Raw genomic sequence first — 25,367 nt, 5'->3', positions numbered from 1 at the left:
CTGATCACAGCTGAGCAGGGCTGCCTTCCGGGTCCCGGGTCTGTTTCTGGCTGCACACGTGTCATTGGAGGGAGATGCTTATGAGTCAAATCACTAGGTCACAGGGTTGCTAGAACATCTCAGTTTATCAAATGATGTCGAAATGTTTTCCAGTGTGGTCTTCACCAATTTATACTCCCACAAGCAGTGTACGAAATATCCTGTTCTCCACATCCTTGCCAGAACTTCATGCAGTCAGACTGCCGTTTTTGCCAATCAGGTGGGTGTGCAATGGTGTCTCTACTGGTTTAATGCATATTTTCTTTATTACTAATAAGGCTGAACATCTTTTCATGTTTATTGGCAATTTGAATTTCCTCTTTGGTGAAACGGCAGTTCAAGTCTTTTTCCTTTTTTGTAACTGATTCTTTCTTATTGATCGGTGGGTGGTTTTTTTCCCCCCCTGGTTGCCAGCCATCTCTGTATTCTGGACAGTGCTAACGACATGAGAGGCAGACATTTTCTGTCCTGCCCTCCTTACAGCACCTCATGGTAGTTAGAAGCTCTGTATTGAATGTATTTGTATCGCCAACCATTTTAGGTCTTCCTTAATCTACCTTGCTTTGTATACAGGCCAAGGAAGAAATCCATTTTGAAACAGGATCCTACTTTACTTCAACAGTATGTTTTCTAAAACTGGAACAATACAGAGGTGGTTGCTGTGGCCCTGTGTAAGAATGACACACAGAAGCAGAAAAATTACCAAGTACTTTTTGTAAAAAGAAGGATTTTTTTTTTTAAAAAAAATCAAATATTGTCTCTTTTCCTCTCTATTGCAGATGTGAAGTCTGCTTCTAATAAGAGGTGAATAGCTTTCATGGGTTTTGTTTAGAGACAACAAAATATTTTTTCTGTTAATTCCCTTAAGAGGTAAGAATGTGTATGTGTGTGTCATTGGTTTTATCCAGGAAATGCCCCCAGGGGTGTCCTGTACACAGGCAGGATACACACTTGGACACATCACACAAACTATCATAAATTCAATGACTGGTTTGGAAAGCAACACAGGAAATAGCTAGAGTGGCTACCTGGAGGGAATATGTTATCTAAACATTCTGCCTCAGGGAAACTATAATGTTTAAGGTAAGTTACCATGGTCTTTATTGGATAACAGGAGTCAGACATCCAAAATTTATTGCACATGTTCTCCCAAGAACCCATCCATGAGATAGATGTTCTGATTTCAATTATTTGCATGTGCTTCTTTCTACAGCCACTAGATTCTCAGTGCTTAAGGAGTACAAGGATTGCCCTAAAACATTGAGTCCAGGACACACAGTCCTCATGTAAGCTACAGCACTCGAATGCCTAGCACTACTTCCAATTTCGTGATTCCGATAAAGGCTATGGTGGCCATCTTGGAGGCCTGCTCTTTTCTGAAGGGAAACAGAGGGAGAGTGGATCTGAGAGAGAGGGGGTGGTGGGGAGCTGGAAGAATTGGGAAAGGGAAGACTATGGTTGGGATGTATTGAATGAATGTATTTCCTTTCTATCCAATGAAAAGAAAGAAAGAAAGAAAGAAAGAAAGAAAGAAAGAAAGAAAGAAAGAAAGAAAGAAAGAAAGGAAGGAAGGAGGGAGGGAGGGAGGGAGGGAAGGGGGAGAGAGGGAGGGGGAGAGAAAGAGGGAGAGAGAGGGAGAGAGAGAGAGAGAGGTGTTTTGCTGGTGGTACATACTTTCAATCCCAGTACTTAGAAGCAGAAGGAATTATGTGAGTTCAAGGCCAGAGTGATCTATATAGCAAATTCCAGGCCAACCAGGGCAACATAGTGAGACTCTGTTTCGAAAAGAAACAAATAAAAGCTTCTGCTTAAGAGGTTTAGTATCTTTCCAATGGACAACGTGGGACGATGAAAAGGACAGGTGTTTTCCCGTTGCCTCTCATCCTTTAACACACAGGAATTGGTTTATTTAAAGTTTAATGAATCACAGAAAAGAACAAGTTACTTTAGTATACTTAGGATCAAAGTGTGTGTGTGTGTGTGTGTGTATCTGTGTGTGTATGTAAATATATAATTTATATTATATATTTATACAATTATATATTATATAATGTAATATATATATCATGTAACATTATAATATATGATTTATAACTTTTATATATGATACCTCCATATAAGTATATTTATAATATTATATAATTATATAATATATTAAATGTATTTATTTGTATAATTATATATTAAATGTATGGTACATATTATATAATATTGCCTATAAATATTATATAATATATACTATATTATAATAAATAAGAATATATATACACTATTATAACATTATATAATAACATATAATTTTATAAATATAATTATGTTTATGAATATATATAAATAAAAAGTTGAAATTGGTGGCCTGAGTAGATAAGACAAGTAGGAGCACTTGCTTCACACACAGGGGTACCAGAGCCTGTAGGCCTAGAGTCCACGTGAAATCCAAGCAGGACTACAGATGCTGAAAGTCCCTGTGGGCAGGAAACCATTGATCCCTGGAGTTTGCTGGACCACCAGCCTAGCTTAAGTAGTGAGCTTCTGGCTTAGTGAGAGATCCTGTCTCAAGGCAACAAGGCAGAGAGAGAGATGAGGGAAACTCCTGATATCCAGTTCTGGCTTCCACATGTGTGCACATGAGCATGAGTACACACATTCAAGTGAACACAGCCCTCTCACACCATAAACCTATCAAGTACATACATTCAGACACATATATAAAATTAAATTATTTCAGCAGATACCATGTTTGTCATAGGGCAACATCAGTGCATATATTATAGTTCTGCAATTTTTTTTTTTTTTCGGAGCTGGGGACTGAACCCAGGGCCTTGAGCTTGCTAGGTGAGCGCTCTACCACTGAGCTAAATCCCCAACCCTCTGCAAGTTTTTAAACTAAAAAATACATTGATTTAAACATTTTAGAAGTTATCAGTGAGGTCTGGGCTGTATGGATGAGTGAGAAAGTGCTTAGTGTTAGGTCTCAAACCTGGAATGGCTAACGGAGGTGTCTGTTTACCATATTGAAGCAGACCTAGCTACCAGGCCCTTCCAACATCCCTCAGTCCTTACCAATTGCAGGGTACGGTTGGCATACCCAGGCCTTTCCCCTAAACTTCTCAGGCCCAGGGGCTCGGATACCCTTCTCCTAGCTGCCCTTCCCTATATAATCCAACAGTTTTGGTTATGCAGCCCTTTTTTGTCTACTCTTTACCCTTTAGCCTCTCAGCCTCTGGTCTCTGGTCTCCTGGCTCTCCCTTCTTCCCTGACTCAGCTCCTCACATTGTCTGACTCAGGATCATTTTCACTCTGGACCTTTCCATGCTCTCTGCCCATGCTCTCTGTCATATCTACTTAAACCTCTCCCACCATACCTAGGAATGGTTGTGTATTTCCCTATCTATCTATCTATCTATCTATCTATCTATCTATCTATCTATCTATCTATCTATCCATCCATCCATCCACCCATCCATCCACCCACCCATCCATCCATCTATCTAATTCACCTAGCATGTGCAAGGCCTGAAGTTTGATATTCAGCACTAAGTAACTAAGATTTTAAAATTAACAGGGACCACCTATCTATAGGCAAGTCGTAAGAAATGCAGTTTATCTCCCAATGTTTCTGCATCAATATCTGTCTACAGACAGACAAGCACAGGGAAAGGAGAGAGAGCTGGGTGGTGCCTCGGGTCTAGTCACAGAGGCTTGCATTCCTGACAGTAGGACTGTATAAAAAGAAAATATTACTTTATCGTGACAATACCAAGAATGATACCTGCCAATTTTGAAGTACTAAGCCAGCATTTTAGTCTTTCACCACCCATTCCTTCGAGTTTCTTTAAAGGGCTTTGTTTTGGGGAGAGCAGACTTCCTCTTTCTTCAACCTTGGATCAATAGAAAAGCCAAAGGCTTGTGGTTGTGACATCTGTGGGAGAAGCCACACTATGAAGGCTGCCTTCGTATGTATACTGGGTATGCTGGCGTATACACAGCATTTCCTTATGTGGTAGGTTCTAGTGAGGGAGTGGCAAGTAGGGAGAGGTGAGGCAGCTCTGAACTCCCGTACCCTTTACAGGAGTGGTCCGGATCCTGCCTTGAGGACACAACTCAAGAAAAGTAGCCAGATTGGGAGCAGGGAAACTTCCTGTCTAACTCAAATCAATGGCAGAATTTCCTGAGGTATTTGCTTCAGGTGTGAGTCATACAGAAGGGAAATATTCAGAGTAAGGAACAAATAGGCTGTTGAATGAGGGGGTGCTGAATAAGGGGGTGCTGATTGAGGGGCTGCTGAATGAGGGGTGCCAAGATGGGGAGGGGAGGTCATTGAAAACATCAGCAGGACATGAAATCAAAACAAAACTTGGGTTGTACCTTGAACCATTGATTGCATCTTTTTGCCTTTTTTAAAAATATATTTTTCCTCGCAAGCTAAGAGTTTGACTTTACCATGCAAACAGGCAATTCTAGCTGTAGTCCTGTTGTTTACTCCAAGCCACCTTTTCAGAACAGGGCTGAGAGAAGACGTTTGAAACAGATCTAGTTCTCACAGTTTCCTTTCTGTAAGGTACTTGGTTCCTCCTCAAGGAGAAAATGCCTAAGATTCCATTGCCTAAGTAGCTGACCCAAAGTAATTTCCATGTGAAAGGATCATCTCCCTTACTAGGACTCTAACAACTTCCTGGAGGTGGGATGATGACCAAGAAGGGTGAGTGGATTTGTTTACACCGGTAGATGATGGTCTAAATATGCAGAGCTCTCAGATGAGTCACAGAGATTCTCCTTCAGAGCTTGGGTGGAGATTAGACAAGGACAAGAATGGGATGAAGGAGATACCGAGAGAATTCAACTGAGCACGTGGTCTTTCAAAGATACCTGAAAGTCAGTGGATCATTTTTTCCTTTGTTGATCTTCCCAAATCCTCTCTCTGTCTCTGTCTCTCTGTCTCTGTCTGTCTCTGTCTGTCTCTGTCTCTCTCTCCATCTCTCTGTCTTTCTCTGCATCTCTCTCTAAGATAAGAATTTTCAAGAGAGGCAAAAATGCTCAAGTGTTCGAAGATTTTGAATAGGTCTGAATTTCACAAGCAAACTGGGTATGCCTTTTTAAAGAGAAAGGGAGACAGTTACCCTGTCTCCCCTTCTCAGGAAATCAAAGGGGTTGAACTTCTTCCTTTAAGCAATGGTCCCTGCTTTCATGGAATAGACTGGGCAGTCATCACTTGGAGAAATTTAACAGCAGCCTCTGGGAACTCAGGTTTGGGCACTCGTACTTTGCTCCTGTAGCTGAGCCCCAGATGACCTCCTGTAGCAAGCAAGGGAAGGCCAAGTATGTTTTCTATCACACATTTACTATTCCTACAAAAGGGTGATTGGGTAAAACACTGTTCAAACTGCACTGTGCGAGAACTTCTATGCTCTCCTGCCTTGATTCCTGCATGAACATATTGAAGCTTTTCTTTAAACACCTAATTGTATTGACATTCCTTTGAGCTTGTCTCATTAAGACAAAGGGATAAAATCAAATGTATGAGAGTCAGGCCACTGAAAAACTTTTCTACTGGTGGATTTCTTTACATGATGTAAACTCTTATTAACCACTCAATTTATTTATCTGTTTACATTTTATATGCGATAGGGTTTGACTATATAGCCTGGGCTCATTCATGCTCACTCAGCCTTTTGAGTGATGAGATAGGTGGCTCCTCACATGATGTCAGGCAGATGATACAGCTCCATTCCTAGGCTAAATAGAATGCTGGGTAGAGGCCCTCCAGCCTCCTGCACCTCAATATCTGTGAATCGTCTACATGGTACATGGAACACAGATGAATGAGATATCACGGGGCAAATAAAACAGCCAGATTAAACGCTAGACATTAGTCAGCACCAATGGATGCTCTTGTAAAACCGTTCTGTTCCTCACATTTTGGGAGACACTACACATAGCAACCTATTATTCCCTATAAATCAATCGTATTCATTGCAGAGGCCAGGCAAACACAATGTTCTCTTCTTCTTAGTGTTCATGTTCACAGGAACTTGTTTCAACAGTATGTTGACTTTCATATCTGCTATGGGGGTAACTGCAATAGATACATTTAAAAATATTTATTTTATTTTTAAGTATGAGTGTGTATGTGTCTGTATGAAAGCACACACGCACAGGCACACAAACACACAGACACACATACACAGACACACACACACACACAGTGCAGGTATCTGAAAAGGCCAGAAGAGGACATTAGATTCTTTGATCTAGAGTCACAGGCAGTTGTAAGCTGTCTTAAAGGAGTGCTGGAAACCAAACGAGGTCCTCTGGAAGAGTAGCGTGAGCTCTCACCCCCCTAAGAAGTCCTTTGTTACCCCTCTGTGTAAACTTTCCAGCTTCTAGACAAAAGTTTTTAAACTAAGAAATATATTTTAAAAATCACATCACACACACACACACACACACACTTATGTCTTTTGGAATAAAACTTTCATAAAGAGATAACTATTTTGATAAGAAACATTCTTGATATTTCTGGGATACATGTACATGCCTGTTCTCCTAGCATTTGGGATGCCAAAAAAAGACTGGAAAAGAAGTTCAAAGCCAGTCTGGCCTACATAGTGAGTTTAAGGCCAGCCGTGGCTACAGAGAAAGACCCTGTCACAGTTTTTGTTTTTTTATTCTTTTTTTCTTTTGAGAACTTTAAAGGTGATTTTCAACAAGTTATAAAAACATTGCAATCGAGAGTACACTTCAACTGATGATAGTGATATATATATATAAAACCAGGCACTGTGGGAACAGGCTACAGACTAAATATCTATATCCTTAAAACAAAAAAATCCAGGGATTGGGGCTTTAGTGGTAACAGGCACAAGGCCCTGGGTTCAGACTCAAAAAAAGAAAAGAAAAAAAAAAAAAAAAAAAAACAAAAACCCAAAAACAAAACAAAAACAAAACAAAAAAATCCAGGCATTGAAATCATGAGTCCCAGTGAGATATATATATATATATATATATATATATATATATATATATATATATATATATATATATAAAACCAGGCACTGTGGGAACAGGCTACAGACTAAATATCTATATCCTTAAAACAAAAAAAAATCCAGGCATTGAAATCATGAGTCCCAGTGAGCTGTCAGTCTATTCCTAGGGACCAGGATAGAGAGGTCATGAGGTTTTCATGTCCAGAGTAAGGGGTCATGGATATTGAACAGGAAACAGGCTGTTACCAGTCACTGAAGTTGGTACCTTAATGTTAAATTCCTTAATCTCTGTAACTATGAGAAATAAGTTTCTATTACTTAAAAGCCATTTGCTTGGTGGTAGTTTTTTACAGTGTGTTGAACAGTTTACAGAAAACAGCTCTAGGTCAACTCTGGAGGAAGAGTAATGGCAGCTCGCATGTCCTGGGCCCACACTAGTTTACATTTGTTCACATTTCTTACAGGATGTAAGGCTGCAGTCCCTCTAGCCTCAGTTTGGCTGATTTCCCACAGGGTTGGGATGATAAAATAGGCATTAAATACCTCACACTGAGAAGGAAAGCACTAAATCACCAGACTGAGAGTAAAAGATGGGCTTGTAGGCTGTCCAGACAGAAAACCAGTTCTGCTAGCCTGGCCTCAGGCTAATGAAAGAGTTCGGCTGAGGCAGCTGAGGGGCTGTTGCTGGCTATCTGCCCCAGGAGAGGCCGGTCTCTTTGACTTCATCTGCACTTAAGCGAGAGGGGCTCCTGGTCCCTGGAACTGAAGACTGCATGGGAGGGGTGCCCTTTCAGTCTACACGGCACTGGAAGGGAGCCTGCCTGCCGGTAGTGTAAGGCAGGTAAGGAGCCCTAACAGAGAATACAGACCTGAGGAGACAAGCTAGAACACTGGCTTGTTGCTAGAAGGAGGGGCCAGGGAGTGGACTGGAGTGGAGGGTGGAGGAAAGGCCAGCTGCTCCTCCATTGCATAAAGGTCCAAGCTGGTCCTGGCTTTCCTGGGATACAGGATGGGTAGGGTGGGGGAAGGACTTATACAGGCTACACAGTTTAGATTACTGTACCAGGCAGACTTTTAATTACTATAATGATCAGTTTCAGATGGGACAGGCTCTCTCTTTGTGCTTCTGCAAAGTGATGAGATTGGCTGGAATTCTACCCAGCACAGGGAGAGATGAGACCACAAGGCAGGAGTCTGCTGAGGAAGGAGGAAAGATGATGTTTGCATGGGACTGTGGATTCTCTGGGCTCTCCATAGTCAATGGTTACTGAACACATTACATCTAATCCTTCCAATAGCTCCATGATGTAATCGCTTTGCTATTTGCTTTCCTCGGATGGGGAGACTGATGCTCACAGGAAAGTTACGTCATCTCCAGGCAAAGTTTCACACACTGTGGCTGCGGGAGCCAAGGTTGAAACCTAGGCAGTCTCGTGTGGGGTATAAGGCACATAAAGGCAAAGTTAAAAACTCAACCAGGAGTTAAAATAGTGGCTTCCATTTTATACATCTATTTTTATTTATGATACATGCACATATAATATATGCAGGCATAGTTGCTTGTAAATTATATACATATGTAATTTAGAGATATGCCCTCAATATAAGCTTAAGATTTGGAATTCGAACACACTTTAGTGCGGTATAAAGACAGATTTCATGAGGAAGAATATTGTGATTGTGTCTTCTACTTTAGAATTTGTTGAGGCTTGAGAGAGATGGCTTAGTAGTTAAAAAGCACTGGCTGCTCTTCCAGAGGACCTGGATTCAATTCCCAGAAACCACACAGCAGCTTACAACAGTCTGTAGCTCCAGTTCTGGGGATCCGACACCCTTCCACAGATATGCATGTAGGCAAACACCAATGCACATCAAATGAAAAGTAAATAATCATTTAGAAACCAGGGCATCCCTCTGTCCTGTCTGGACTACTTTTGACAGAACTGATGACTAAACTCCGGGCTTTACCCGTGCTAGGCAAGCACTCTACCACTGAGCCATATCCCCAACTGTCCGGGATTGTTTTGTGGAAAGGTTTACAGAATGGGAGGGTTAAGTTGAAACAGGAAAGAACACTTCTTGGAGAGAGACAGGACTTGGAGGCCTTAAGGATCCAGAGAGGTAGAACCAAAAGACAAGCTCAGACTTAGGAGTGAAGGATGTTGATTAAGGATTTTTTTTAACTTAGCAGTATTTTTCTATTAGTTCTGAGAGAGAGAGAAAGAGAGAGAGCGCTAAGAGCCATTTAGGGGGCCATATAGAAACCTGCTACTGAAGAAGATTCCTACCATATATGATGAAGAAATGTAAGTGAACTCACAAATAATGGAGGTGGACAGTACTCCTACCAGACATCTCTCACCCTGAGGTGAAACCCCCAGTACCAGGAATGGATTGCATATAGTTGAGTCAACCAAAGGGGTCCCATAGAAATCACCAGTCACCTCAGGTTATTGTCAAGGTTATAGGTGACTCTCCATAAACTGATGGTAAGTCCTATTGCTGAAGTCAACACTTACATATCTCTCTCATGGAGTATGGAGAAGTCTTACAGGTTCCTAACTACAGCCTTCGCCTCTACTGACTAGCGTTCATGGTACAGGAAGTTACTTTGAAAACTACTGAAGAAGAAAGATGAACACCAATCCAGCTACATACACTGGGTCTATAAATAGTGACTCACCTATATGACATGGTGGGGCACTAGTGCCACACACTTTATAGGAATGACCAACCACTCTCTGATTAGATGTAGGGCTCACTTCGCAAGATGGAACCCATGGTTGATATTGTTTATATATCCAAGAGCCTGAGACTAGATAGCCACAGGCTTAGGGACAAAGCAAATCCTGTTGTTCTGCTACAGGAACAGAGCAATAAAATGACTCTTAACAACATTCTGCTATACCCAAAGACCCATGAGTGCCTTTCTCAGTCATCATCAGAGAGCTTCCTCCGGTAGTAGATAAGAACAAATACAGAGACCAACAACTAGACAATGGAGAGAAAGGGAGAGAGAGAGAGAGAGAGAGAGAGAGAGGGAGAGGGAGAGAGAGAGAGATTTTGGAAAACTCCAATCCAAGTGAGATGTTTTCATTGAACTCCTCTTCTCAGGGTTCAGGGATCCATAAAGAAGGCAGAAAGATTATAGTAGCCAGAGGGGATGGATGACTCCAGCAGACAGTGTCCTGCAGACATAACAGGACTGATTGGTACATATGAACTCCCAGAGATTGTGGCGGCATGGGCAGGGCCTGGACAGGTTCAATCCAGATAAGTAAGTCCCAGTGTTAAGAGTGGGTAGTGAATATGGGCTCCTATACTTCTAGATGTTTCCCCAAGGAAGAACCAGTTCAATGTAATTTCCTGGACCTTTGGAAAATTCCTGGGATTCCAGTTCTTAGGTTTCTACTCAAGTGAAAATTAGAATGGAGTCATTTGCACCTTCTGTCTATGGAAATGAGCAATTCTTTTCTTTCCTTCTTTCTTTTTTTTTTTTTTTTTTTTTTTTTTTTTTTTTTTCGGGCTGGGGACTGAACCCAGGGCCTTGGAAATGAGCTGAGCTAAATCCCCAACCAAATGAGCAATTCTTGTGTCAAAAAAATCACCGAGCTTTTTGGCATCATACAGGATGACCATAAAATCCTGTGCCAGTTGAGGACCTGACAAGAATGTCAGATTAGTTACAGTTTAACAGCTCGACATCACTGAATATGTTTAAAGTCAGGTTAACAGGGCTTTTTGTTGTTGTTGCAATCCTCAAGTGTCTTTTACAACCATTTAAAATTAATATTTAACCAAACTTATATAAATACATGTGAGCATTGGCCCTTTGATGCCCGCTTTCAGGAGTAGGTGCTAACACTCGCTGGAATTCTTCAGACCTTATTTCCTGGAGAGCGTAGAGCAGGGGAACAGAACACAGTAAACTTCTAATGAAGGACCTAATTCTTAATAAATAAGAAAAGCCTCCTTATAATTGTGTTCTTATTGGCTAAGTGTAGAACAGCAGGATGTCTGAGAACTCTTTGCTAGGAAGGAGATGCAGGGGTCCACATGGCCGGCTGTGGCAGCCTTTCAGCCACATCTGACACTTGAAATGTGGCTAAAGTAACTGAAGAACTGGGGGGGGGGGAGCCGGAGGGGGAGGGGAGGGGGAGGGGAGGGGAAGGGGGAGAAGATATTCGTCTGAGTGGCGATGTGGTGCGTGTGGAGGCCAGAGATTGATACTGAGATGGCTTCCTTAACTCCTTCTCCATCTTAGTTTTTTGACACAGCGTCTCTCCCTGAGTTGGAGTTTGCCGTTCCATCTAGACTGTGTGGCCAAAATGCCCTTGGGATCTGTCTGTCTCTGATGACTGGGGCTGCAGGTCACATGCCTCTGTCCCAGGCTTTACATGGCTGCCAGGGATCCAAAGTTCAGTTCACAGGCTTGCACACAAGCACCTTCCCAACTGAGCAATTTCCCCAGCCGCTGACCTTTTTGTTCAGTTTAAATTCAAATGACCACATATGAGACACAGACTGAAAGATCTTTTTTTTTTTTTTAAACCAATCTAGCACTACTTTTCATCTTGAAAAAAGTTACATTTTAAAAGAACTTCAATATTATACAAAGTCGTTTGTCCTCACTGTAAAGGGTGTCTACTGACCTTTTGTACCCAGCAGGCATGCACACAAGCAGTGATTAGAAAACAGAAAAGTTAAACAATGAACACTTCTTACAGTTTAATCCTAGGATTCCTTCCATACACATGACTTATTGTATGCTATTAATCAACGACAGGTAAGTTTATGAATGAAGTGGCAGATAAGTTATTTAACCTTCTGACTGAAAAGGAAAAGAAAAAGAAAATTCGGTAAGGTTAAAACATTTCTCTGAAATTTAGAGCAGGGAGGGAGAGAGAGGGACGGGAAGAGCAATAGAGACAGACAGACAGCAACAGAGACAGACAGAGAGACAGATAAGAATTGTGTGCCACATGCTAGGTGGCCTCATCTTGTTTCGAATTGGTTCATAATCTATGCATAGTGGACCAGTGGGTGGTGCACAGATGTAAAGAATGTTAACCAGCAGGCTGCATCGATGACCAGTATGTGTGGAAGCTGAGCACAGTTGTCCCTTTTATTCAGGGAAGATTGGCTCTTTAACTCCACCACAGACGCTGAAACAATCTGATGTGCAAGAGCCCTCTCTGAGTGCCTTAGTTTTGTATCTAAGCTGTGCACGTTCCCCAGCCTTCTGTGTGTGGGGTAGGGAAGAGTGGAAGGGCACCTTTGGATCCCATTGCACAGGTACCACGGTATGTATGGAGGTCAGAGGATAACATGTGGAAGTCAGTTCTCTCCTCCTACCATATAGGTCCCACCCAGGGATTGAACTCAGGTAGCCAGGCTTGGCTCCAAGCACCCTTACCAGATGAGCCATCTCATAATCCCCTAGTATGATTCAAAACGTATTTATGGTAGAAACGCTAGTGAGATGTGTCACGTACATGGTAGCTGTCCTGTATCGTTGGGGGAATAATGGCAGGGTCTAAATATGCCCATGCGACTCATACGGAAGCATTTCTGATTTGAGCTTGGCTGAAGCTGCACACTTGGGACCCCAGGATGCAGGATGCAAAGGGACAGCCCTGAAAAGTCTTTCGAGTGTTAACCCTGCCACTACCCAGTGACGTCCCCATCTGACTTTAGGAACTTTTTAAAGTTGTAGATACAACCTAAGGTTTTCCTCCTCTAGGAACTCCTAAGCTATTTTTTTTTTCTGCTTTAGGACAACTGAGCATTTCTCCATAATAACTGTTAAATTGTAAAAGTTGATTTCTAGCTACCTCCCAAAAGCAAATTAACAACCACAGGTAATAGCACTGCCTAAAGAGAATGGGGCTATGATTGTATTATTTACTCATTCCATCTTTTTTCTTGTACTGAGTATACAGATGTCTGGGTGTGATATAGTAAATTATTCTAAAATTAAGACTGGGGTGTACTTCATAGTACATCCTGTGATTTTTGAATGTGGCTATCTGTGAGCTCATTGCTCTTCTGGTTTGCGTCTCTTGCATTAATCTATCACTTTTTACTGGGCCTTGGTATTTCATTTCCTATAGAACTTCTCTCCCTCTATTCACATCTCTCTGTGGCTTTCTGAAGCTACTTGAACAATGTGTCCTCTCGTAATCAGTCATGCAGTGCTCGGTAAATCCCTAGAAGATCCTTCAGAGCTGCCTGTTGGGCTGCCATCTTCCTTTGAGATGACTGGACTCTAGGTTTGAAACTGAAGTTATTTACTGTGTCTCCCGGCCCAGATTAGCAGCTATCTGATCTTCTAATGCAGTGGTAGAATCTAGGAATGAGGAAGGAAGTGACTTCATCCCTGAAGCATATTCAGAAACTTCAAAATGACTTGGGGAATGTCTAAAGACTTACAACTTCCCAGAATGTAGGGACCCTCTAGCCAAAGAGTAACTCTTCAAAATTTTCACCATTCTTGGAATTAACTTATTTTGTTTTAATTCTGAAAGTCTTTGAGTTCATCAGCACGCAAAAGGAATTTTCCTTGGACTTCATGACTCAGACTCGAGTTAGCATAGGAGATAAGTGTTGGGTGATGCACACAGTGTTCTGGCCAGGGACTTAACTTGGCAGCATGGAGGAAGCAGGAGATGCGATTGGCTGTAGTGCTGGGAGCGAACAGCAAAGCTCCTTAGCCGGCACGTGTATACACACACACACACACACACACAGAGAGACACACACAGAGAGAGAGACACACACACACATAGACACACACACAGACACAGACACACAGAGACACACACAGAGACACAGACACACACACACACACACACAGACACACACACACACACACACACACACACACACAGACACACACACACACACACACACACACACACACACACACACAAACACACAAACACACAGACACAAACACACACATACAGAACAACACAGAGACACACACAAAAACACACAGACACACAGAACACACACAGACACACACACACACACACACACACACACACACACAGAACCACACATAGACACACACATAGACACACAGACACACAGACACACACACAGAACACACACAGACACACACACAGACACACAGACACACACACACACACACAGACACACAGACACAAACACACACACACACAGAACCACACAGAGACACACACATAGACACACAGACACACAGAACACACACAGAACACACACACACACACACACAATATACACACACACACACACACACACAGACACACACACATACACACACACACACAGACACACACACACACACACACACACACACACACACACACACACACACACACAGACACAAACACACACACACAGAACCACACAGAGACACACACATAGACACACAGACACACAGAACACACACAGACACACAGACACACAGACACACACACACACACACACACACACACAAAGCTAACATCTGAACACCTACAGGACTCTCTTGTTAAGATGGAAGATGGAATCCCACTGGCTAGCTGATTGATTCTCCAGTCTGCTAACTAATTCCATACTAACAGCCTAAATTAAAAGTTAATGAAACACAGCCAGGGCCCCATTATTCGTCACATGTAATGGCCTTTCATTACAAAAAACCTGGGGCTTCATTAAAAGGGAAATGTCTGGGAGATCATTGTGGGCTGGAAGGCACCCACAGCTAGAATATTCCTGAGCTCAGTGTGGCCGGCCTGCCAAGACTCAGGGCAGCTGCTTCGCAGAGTCAGGAAAAGAAATCCCCACAGGTATCCTGTGACCAAACTGACCAGAGCCCACAAAGAAGCATTGTTTGTGGCTCAGCGGGGTCTGCTTGGGATGAGAAAAGTCTGTTGGAATGGACTACTGTGCACTTAACAGCTTCACCCTCCATCCTGCTAGGAAACTCACACTTGACATGCACTTCCAAGGGAGCAGGAGCTGGGGAACCCAGTGCCTCCCTGTCACCTCCCAGGTGTAGTCACTTGGCTTAAATGCAGGTGCAAGGAAATTCAGACTCTCACACCTGCCTCTCCTTTGAAGAGTCTCTGCCTCCACACTTTGGTGGTTGCTTGTGAATTGATGTTCTCCCAAGTCTCTCTCACACTGTAAAACAAGCCCCTGCTGCCTTCACAGGCCTGGGAGGTTTTTTTTTTTTTCTTTCCAGAACCTGTACCACAGTGCACAAACATTGCCTGAGTTTACCTATGAGCCAGCATTGCTGTAGACTTCTGGGCAGTATGTGCTAGAACCAGTCACCCTTAACACTCTTGACTTACCAGTGACTCAATAGGACCAGGGACAACTATAGAACCTCACTGTATCTGTTCTTAGAGTCCCTAGGGACAAACTGACATAGCTGTCCTCTCTGTCTCTGTCTCTGTCTCTGTCTCTGTCTCTGTCTCTCTCTCTCTCTCTCTCTCTCTCTCTCTCTCTCTCTCTCTCAAAAACAGAGAGTAGTACGGGAGAGAACTGTAACTCCTTTTAGGGGATGGTAATATTATTTTGGCATTTAAACAGAGTTCATTTTGAACAACTATAGTGCAGATTCATTTCTTGCTCTTTAAAAACCACATCCACATAGGCATATACATATTTAAAAATATAGCCTCTGATATTAGACTGTGGACAATTCCCACAGGTTACTATTGGGTCTATCCACAGCAACATTTCCCCAATGACTCTCTACAGGAGGGAGAAAAATGAGGTAAGAGATAATACTGGATAATTTTGTGGAGGGGGAAAAATACAGACTCAGAGACTACAAGAGGGTAGCTAGGTCGAGTAACATAAAAAATTAATCAGTAAAATATTTCTTCTGTTTCTGATTTTTCATGAGGCTGAGACTAAGCTGGATGGATGTGAATTCTTGGATGCATCACTGCAGCCAGCACACCCTACAAGTTCTCCCAGTGGCACAGGTGGGATCAGGAGGAAACTTTTCTAAACTGCCTTGACCCTACAGTGAGGAGAAAATGATGAGCGAATACAAATGAAACTCTATGAAAACCATACGGTGGTTCGGAGTCAAGGAAAAGAGGCTACACAAAAGTTACACTAAAAACAGAGCGAAGGAGTGTGAAGGGAAAATGACCAAGACTGAGTGGAGAACAAAACCTATGGAGAACTAGACAGTTTATATGAAGAACCCCGGGGGAGTCATTTTGGAGCCGTGCCGCTGATTATGAATATCATAAAAACTTTGCATGAATGTGGGTGTTGCTGCAAGAGGAAAAAATACAAGAATACGGCAGAGTCATTTTATATGTGGTACATTACATGGCAAATAAGTGACAATATATGATGTGTTTGTGGCTATTCTCGAGTAAGAATCAGGGCATGGATAAGTAAAACATGTTTAAACGGAGCTTCAATGTACAGGTCCTAAAAGGAGACAATATTGCCCTCTCAAATCTTTTTCTCTTCAGTATGTTTATATTGAAAAGCCTATAATTAATGGTTGCTAAGGAATAAAGTGATGATTTTATGTGCTTTGTTATAAAGTCGATAATATAAAAAATTAAAAAGTATGTGGGGTGTGTGTGTGTGTGTGTGTGTGTGTGTGTGTGTAGGGATTCTTTTAGATTACTATGACAAGAAAAACAATTTTTTTAGCCTGAAAGGAAATTTGGGGGGGCTGATAGCATGAATCAGCCACTGTGGAACCCACAATCAACCAAAGTTTATGAAGAGAAGACAGTCCAATGTTTGGTGCTTAAGTTTAGAGAAATCCACATGATCCCCAAGAATTTATGCTGGTTTCTTTCACAACTACCTCCCTAGTGCCAATAAAATGAACGATTGAAAGTTGAATGTTGATGTATTTTTAAAGTGTTGAGAGTAGGGCAAGTTTACTTGATTAGGTCCTGAATTCTTAACAAGTCACATGCACGTTGACATTGTAGCTCAGCCTTTCTGAACTCAGTTTCTCATCTGTAAGCTGTGGCCAATGGTATCTTCTTGACGGTGAGTATGGAATAAATGACCTTCTATTTTGAGTTACTTAAAATAGTGCTTCACTGCTAGGCAAAAATTGTCATATAAATATTTATTGTGTGTGTCTACCATGTGCTAGTACCAGAAGCCCCAATACCACCAAAGATAGCTCAGCCCTGAGGAAACACAACAACGTAAACCATAGTTGTGAGCCATGGTACGTCACACAAGCAAAGACAGACACGTCAGCTTCTACTTTGATGTTTTCCGTTTATGTTCTACGTCCCATAGGTAGGCCAACATTGAACATGCTAACCACACCAGGCACTTCATCCATCTGTCTGAAGCCAGGGCATACGGAAGACTTGGATTGTTTCCTTAGAGATTAGAATGTTCTTTATGAGATGGTTGGGTGACATGTTTGCTTGAACATGTCCAGACTCCCGGTAAGACAGAAACAGAGACATTCACACTTATCCTCAAAAAAAAAAAAAAAAAAAAAAAAAGCCAAAACCAACCAACCCAGAGATCATAGCATGTGAAGACTTTTATCTTCAAATTCAAATTCAGGAATTTGAATTCAAATTCGGGATATATTAGCAGAGCAGAAAGTTTTTTTTTTCTTTTCTTTTTTTTCCCCCTGGAGCTGGGGACCAAACCTAGGGCTTTTCGCTTGCCAGGCAAGCGCTCTACCACTGAGCTAAATCCCCAACCCCAGCAGAAAGTTTTCTTAACTTGCATCTTCTTTATTCCTTTCCTTGTAGACCCCTCTGTGCTCTCCTGATGTTCATCCACCAGGCCGATGGGATATGAAAGAGTACTCTGAGGTCAAGTTTACTCTGGTCCCTTCTTAGCTCTTCAGGGATGATTGTAAAATAGCCTGAGGTGTCTAGAAGTTATCCGAAAGGCATTTTCTTTGATTTCAAAACAGCGGGTTCTCTCAATTGCAGGGCAGGGACAGCGATTCAAAGAGGAGGTGAGGACCCATAGGAGTGTTCACTAGACAGTGTTTCTGGAGCAGAGTCCTGAAAGTCCCTGGGGTGTACAGGGCCATGGCTGTAATAAAGAATTTCTGGGCTTCTATGTTGAGGCACTGTCTCAAAGGGTAAATTATTATTGAATTTGGATAGGAGTGAGGATGTTTTTTAATATATAAGGAGGAGAAAAAAAGAAGTATGTTATCAGATCAATGCTGTTTTGGAAGCAAAGGCAGAAAGGGTCTATTTTGGCTTATGGTTCCAGGTGGAATATGTCCATCTCGGAAGGCAAGGCACCATAGGCACGGTGTGATAGCGGGGCGTGAGGCCCGCTTGTTACAGACATCAACAGTCAGGAACAGAGTGAATAGGAAGTGGGGACAGGCCATGAGACCTTAAAACCCTAGCAAATACTCTCTACAGCTTAGCATGAAGATTAAAATTTTAGCAAATGAAATACAAAATGTATATGATGGTTGGTTACTACGTGGAGATGAAGGAGGGCCTATCTAAAAGAACGAGACACGGAGGTTGCTGGTGATAGCTCTTACTCTGTGATTCTAGCACTTGGAAAGCTGAGGCAGGAGGATTTCTATGCATTTGAAGTAAGTCTGAGCTACATACTGAATTCTGACTTTACCATTTGGAAAATCAATTGATATAATTCACTGCATTTGAAAATCCTGTGTGATTATCTCAATGGAGGCTGTAAAAATAATTTAACTACATCCAGAATCTCCACAAAAATAAAAATCCCACATCCCTAGTGAAGTAGCATAGAGTCAAACGTCATTAACTGACAAAGGGCATCTGTGAAAACCCCCAGCTGACATTAAATCAACTTGATAGGGAAAGACTGAAGGCTTCCTGCTCACAAGGCAAGGGTGTCTGCTTTTAATATGGGTGTTCAACATTTTCCAGAAGGTTCTAACCACTGCAAATATGGCAATAAAAATGGCAGCAATGGTCTAGTTTTGGGGAGAAGGAATCAAGGCTGACCCCACGTAACTAACGCCACTGTCTATGCAGAAAGCCCAGTGGAGCTGTGGAGTTTAGCAAGGCTTCAGATGACAGAATCAATATGCACGCGGATTACTTAATATTTTATACACAAGGTATGATGCAATTGGAAGCTAGCATTTATTTATTTTTTCTGTTGAGAGAGGACTTCGTAGCCCTGGCCTAATGTCTGGGGTGCCCTTGATCTCCTGCCTCAGCCTCCTCCCCACCTCGAGTGCTAGGGTTATAGGTATGTGGTGCCATGAGAAACTGAGACTTAGAAACTCATTTCCAACAGCATAAACTTCCGTTGCACACCTATAAATAAATACATGGAAGACCTTAATAGCGTGACAGTGAATGGAACTGAGATAAATCTGAGGGTTAAGCCAACGGAGAGGTATACTTGGTCCATGAGCGGAACAGTCATGGCTTTGAACACATCAGTCCTCCCCACACTGATATATAGATTCAACATGGTGTCGACTCACATCCTATTGGGCTTTCAGCTAGAAGCTGATAAGCCAATTCTAAAACTAAATGTACAGAGATGAGAAAAGATCCACAGAAGCCAAAGCAACCTTGAAAGAGGGTAAAGGTCAACATCTCACATTACTTAGCTTAATTTACACTATAAAGCCACAGTGATCAAAACTGTAGAGTATTGGTATAAAACCAGACACACAGACTAATGGAAAACAGGACATAGAGGGCAGGCAGAGCTCAGACACATGTGACAACCAATTTTTGACAGCTACAATTTAATGGAGAAATGAGTCTTTAAAAGCAACAGTGCTGGAACAATCTGTCTGTGTATACATGCCTGCGTGCATGTGTGTGTGTGTGTGTGTGTGTGTGTGTGTATCTGTGTGTGTGTATTCAACAGTATCTCACACTGTGAACAAACATTCACTGAAAATAGACTCAATATCTAAACAGTAAGATATCGCAGGGAGAAACTGGGGATGGGGTGGAAACATGTCTGTGAGCTTCAATTAAGAGAGTTTCTCAGGGGGCAGAGAGATGGCTCAGCAGTTAATGGCACTGACTGTTCTTCCAGAGGACCTGGGTTCAGTTCCCAGCAGCTACATAGTGATTTTCAGCCATCTCTACCTCCAGTTTCAGATTTTAAAACTGCACTGTCTCTGATGAAATTAAAAGAAAACCTACAGATTCTGAGAAAATGTTTGCAAAGCACATGTCTGATAAAGGACTCACACTCTACGTCTAACTTAATAAGACTCTCAGTAGGAGGAAGATAAACAAACCTGTCAAAAAACAGGCAAGCGATACCAACAGCCATTCACTGAGGGAGATGCACAGTAGGCGAAAGCACACAGAGAAAAATGCTTATCTCACAGGAGCTGTGGAAGCACAAACTCAAACTAACACCAAAATCTGCTTACTCCCGTACTGAAATGACCTCAAGTTACAAAAATCTGGTGATGTGGATGCTGATTTTGACACAGAAGATCTGGAAATCTCATTCAATGACTAAAAATTATGAAATGCTACAACTATTGTAGAAAACGTTTTGTTTGTTTTGTTTTTTAAAGTCAAACATGACGCGTGCTTCTGTAGAATCGCCTAGGCAGTTCACTCTGACTGGCGTCCGTCCTTCCTTCCTTCCTTCCTTCCTTCCTTCCTTCCTTCCTTCCTTCCTTCCTTCCTTCCTTCTTCCTTCCTTCCTTCCTTCTTCCTTCCTTCTTCCTTCCTTCCTTCCTTCCTTCTTCCTTCCTTCTTCCTTCCTTCCTTCCTTCCTTCCTTCTTTCCTTTCTTTGTTTTCCTCTAGAGAAAAGCCTAAGTCAATTAAGTAAAGCGACTTTATATATTACAAGACAAAATTTAAATTGACAGCAATTTAGATAATAGCCAAATAGATAAAACAAAATATAATTTGGAAATAAAGTAATATAAATAAAATTAGCTTCAATTAGAATGAGGGGTTGGAGAGAGTTGGCTCAGCTGTAAAGTGTGTGAAAGCCACGAGACCTGAGTTCTGATCCCATGCAAAAGGTAAGTGTGACGTTGTCAATCTTTAGCTTTGGTGCCATGGAGACAGAGACAGAGACAGAGGTCTGGGTGCTTTCCAGCTAGCTCCTACTTTAGTGACAGACTATGTCTCAAAAAAAAAAAAATAAGGTGTCCAGGGATAGTTAGTCATTCAATATTGACCTCTGGTCTCTTCATATATGCATGTGCTTATGAGTGCATGAGTGTGCACCCACACACCCCCTCCACACACACAATGAATTCGTACACATGAGGAGCAAATTAAATGGTCATACACACACCTCAAGATCACGAAAAGGGCGGCACAGGGACCAGAGCACATACTTTTGTGCGTCCCTTTTTCTGTGTCTCTAGAACACGTAAGTAGTAGCACACAGCAGTAGGATATGGAAAGATGTCACAGGAGGGGGGAGGATTGCCGAGAGAGGAACAAATGTTGGAGACGATGCTCTTCTGACGGATGAGGTTGCCAAGGCTGCCTCCTTACCTCAGACACTATCAAGTTGCTCGTATCGAATATGTGCTGTGGGTTGCACACCACCCAGCCTTCTGAAAAATGCAAAAATCTACCTGCAGCTGAAACACCGCACAGGAGTCTGAAGAGCTGGCCTAGAGGCCGAGCACCTTCCATAGCAGGAAGCCCTGCAAGGCCTTGAGGTGAATCCACAGCACGAGGGGAAACCTCAACAAGGGTGTGAAGGCTGGAAGTAAAATTAATGCTAACAATGGTAACTCTGAGCGTCACGGGGCTGAGTTTGCAGGGCTTCTGGGGCATGTGTCAAAGTTCTATTTCTTGAGCTGGTGGTGCTTTAGGGCTCTTGTGTTATATTCCTTCATTAGATATGAATATGTATGAATTCGTTATGTGTTTTCTTGCGTGTTTCATGTTTCATGTTTACCACTAAAATAAAAGATTTTTTTTTCTTTAAAAAAGAGAAGAAAACAATAGCTTGAGGAGGGAACACTTTTTTTTTTTTTTTAATGTGACTCAGCTTGTGATAGGCACATTTCCAACTCTTATTCTCAGGGCTATACAATGCTGAGGAAAGGGAAATTGAAATGATATGTGGTTAAATTGAAAATGAAGTTTAATAAATAGAGCCCTGAATGTCCGGAGCATTTAAGGAACACTTCCTAAATGTGAGAAGGGAAGTCGACTTAATACTATCTCAAGTTGGGTGTGTACCTGTGACCTTTCAGACAGAGTGGGAGAGCAGCCAGGGAAGTGGGCAGCGGAGGCAGGATGGGGGTTTGAGAGATGCCAGTGAAATCAGGGAACAGACGGTAAAAAGAAAGGTGAAGGTTAAACACGGACAAACTCAGGTGGTCTTGGTATAGTCAGTACATGACCATGGCTTATGGCATGGTATCTAGAATTGACTAGAGTCATTTGTTAGTGGTCCCCCTCCCACTACTCCCATGACATGCGATGTTGTGAGATCTAAGTGAGGCGATACCCACCTGGCACTAAATATCCTACCAGACGGTTAACTGACACACGTAATTGTTATTGACATTTCAAACCTATTACTTCAGATCTTACTACTGAGTCTCTCAATGGTCAACTAAAGAAACACGGCTTTTAAAAGACGTCTTGCTATTCTAGCTTGTGCTGAGGGAACCTAGTCAGGAATCCTCGCCGGAAGTGTGTTTGGAGTATGTTTTCAGTTCTGAGCTCCGCTGCCAGGAGGGCTTGAGTGGATAAAGGTGGGCTTGGGTTCTGAGAGCACAGGCCACTTTGAAATCAGTCACTGAAAGGTGCCAGTTTCCAGTTCTCACAGTCCAAACAATCTTGATTTCGTTTGTTACCACTATTTTAAAAAATCTTTTCGCACTCTAAACTCACGGGAGAGTGTCACAGGCAGAAGGATAAATCAGCATGGAGACATGTGGGAGGTGGCCTCCTTCAGAACTGATGAACTTCGAAATGGTGTAAACTATCAACAGACTCCACACAGGGATCCACACAAGAGTAGTATCTCCGTCCACCTTTCCTCACCCTCCTTTCCTCCTTCCTAACCTTCCTTATTTTTATTTTTCCTTTTATGTATGGCACTTAGTGATGCTTTTGTTGTGTGTGTGTTGTCATTCATGAGACAGACCCCAAAGTCCTGTGTAAGTCTTCTATTAGTGAACTACACTCCAGCACACTTCCTGGTCCTTTTCTTATCTCTTGTGTTAATTTTTCCACTATATTTGTTGAGCACAAATTCTAGGCACAAAGCCCTAGAAATTCAGATAGACGGGATTTATTTGCCCACTTTCCCTCTGCAGGAATGTCAGGCATGTTTTCACAACCAGAGCACATATACTATGCAGCGTACATGGTGTGAGCTATACATTTTATTAGTGCTACACATAGGCTGTATACACTAGTTCCATACAACGGCTTCCCATTTAAAAGCATCTATTGTCACAGGATATTTGATCACACGTCGAACATTGAGATTGTCTCATTTACCATAAAAAACCAAATCAAAACAAAAAAACAGCTTCTAGCTCTGGTGTGGCTCAGTCTTTAGCAAATATCTTTAATCCCTCTGGCTAGAATACATATGAACGAACCCTTACTAAACACTGTTAATCCCAAACAATGAAGGCAAAGTTAGTTTGCAGAAGGAAGCACCCTTGTTTGAAAGCAGTGTCTAATTGAGTGGCAGACAAAGTAACGAATCAGAGAAAGATTTGACAGAATAGGATCTGCCCAACTCTCACAAGAAGGGAGAGGAAAGCTAGTTACTTAAGGGCCAGTGCAGAAAGGAAGAGGCAATATAACTGGGATAGTTTTTATAGAGACTGCTTGCTGAGAGAATAAGATAGAAATAGAGGAAGATAGAGTGGATCAGAGAATAAGGAGCCAGAAGATTACTACAGATTGCCAGAGTTAGTTTGAGGCCAAGTGGAGAAACTCAAGACGAGCTGAGAGAAGTCAGATGAAATCACTCATGTCGGAGAGAAGTTTGAGGCAGAACAGCTGAGTTGAACCAGCCAGCCAGGGTTAGGTAAAGTTGGTTTTATATAACTAGAAAGAGGGAGCTTATTCTGAAGTAAGTCTCAGAGGCTGAAAACATTCTCCTCCTAGATTAGATGGTTTGGAGGCTAGAAGCTTCCAGGACTAAGCCTAGGTTAGCAGACAAGGCCTTGGAGATGGTAATTACAAGAGGAGAATAAAAGTCGCTATTCTAGGTTTATAGACAACTTCAGTGTTCAACCACACACTCAGTGCGATGCGCTGAAAAGTAAATCTTGGGCACCATCAGTCTATGACTGCTGGGGCTGTTTGGAGGAAGGTTGTTATTGACACCATTTTATAAAATGAGAGACTTGACAATACATGCCAATGGCATACAACTAGGATTAGAGAGCTGGCTCAGTGGATAGAGCACTTGCTGTGCAGGTCTGGAAACTGAAGTTCAGATCTCCAGAGTCCAGGTACAAAGCTGGGTGGGCATGTGGCTTGTCTGTAATCCCAGCACTCAGTAGGCAGAGATAAGGATCCTCTCTGGCAAGCTGGCTAGCATAGTAAGCTTGAAGAGTGAGTCCCTGGGTTCAGGAAGTAAAGTGATGAGGGATTAGGAAGATACTCCATGTCAACTTTTGGCCTCCACATGTATACACACACACACACACACACACACACACACACACACACACACACGTTATAACTAAGACAGAAGGAAGAACTGATCATTTGAAAACTGGAAAAGAGAAAATGGCAAGTTTTACTTGGAATTGCATTAGTACTAACTGGTCATGTGCATGGAGCGAGTGGCTAGAGGGTAAAATACAGGAGTCTGTGTCATTTCTAGCCTTATTCTCTCTCTACATGCTTAATTAAACCACTACCCATAGGGATGTTATGGAATCACATTTGACATTCTAGTCACACTGTTTAGTGCAAGAGTATATGTTAGTCAGCCACAAATTGATGGAGGTCTGCTATCTGAAGAAAGCCTGGCTTAGTTTTTACTGGAAAACAGGTTTCTTCTTACAAAAGAATATTTTCCCATTCTTTTTTTTTCTTTTTTCTTTTTCTTTTTCTTTTTTTTTTTTTTCAGAGCTGGGGACCGAACCCAGGGCCTTGCGCTTGCTAGGCAAGCGCTCTACCGCTGGCTAAATCCCCAACCATATTTTCTCATTCTTTAATATTATCTTTGATATCATCTTGGACCATGATGACAACATGCTAAGTTCCCTATCCATCTCCCAGGTATTGTGGGGTGGCTCTCCAGATTGCTAAACAGAGAAGTTCTAAAGCATCTAGGCCCACTCTTCACGCAAGGGCATAGCCTTAAATAGTCGTCTCAGGAGTCCGTGTTGTTAATGAGGGAAAGGAGTGTTTAGAATAAGTTTGCCTTTCATGTCTGTT

The 25,367-nt window shown here is 42.1% G+C and overlaps 1 protein-coding gene and 1 long non-coding RNA gene across 2 annotated transcripts in view; one reads left to right on the top strand and one right to left on the bottom strand.

Annotated features, from left to right (window-relative positions):
- Positions 1 to 25,367, bottom strand: part of Palld (palladin, cytoskeletal associated protein) — a 217,016-nt gene that overhangs the window by 107,661 nt on the left and 83,988 nt on the right. The window lies entirely within an intron of this gene.
- LOC116914892 lies at positions 159 to 16,603 on the top strand. Its single transcript, XR_004389787.1, has 3 exons — positions 159 to 259; positions 15,715 to 15,780; positions 15,913 to 16,603. It is a non-coding gene; the product is annotated as an uncharacterized LOC116914892 (long non-coding RNA).

This window comes from Rattus rattus, chromosome 13 (genome assembly GCF_011064425.1).
Source record: "Rattus rattus isolate New Zealand chromosome 13, Rrattus_CSIRO_v1, whole genome shotgun sequence".
NCBI lineage: Eukaryota > Metazoa > Chordata > Mammalia > Rodentia > Muridae > Rattus > Rattus rattus.
Note: the sequence above shows the minus strand (reverse complement) of the source record. Positions and strands in the feature narration are given on the sequence as shown.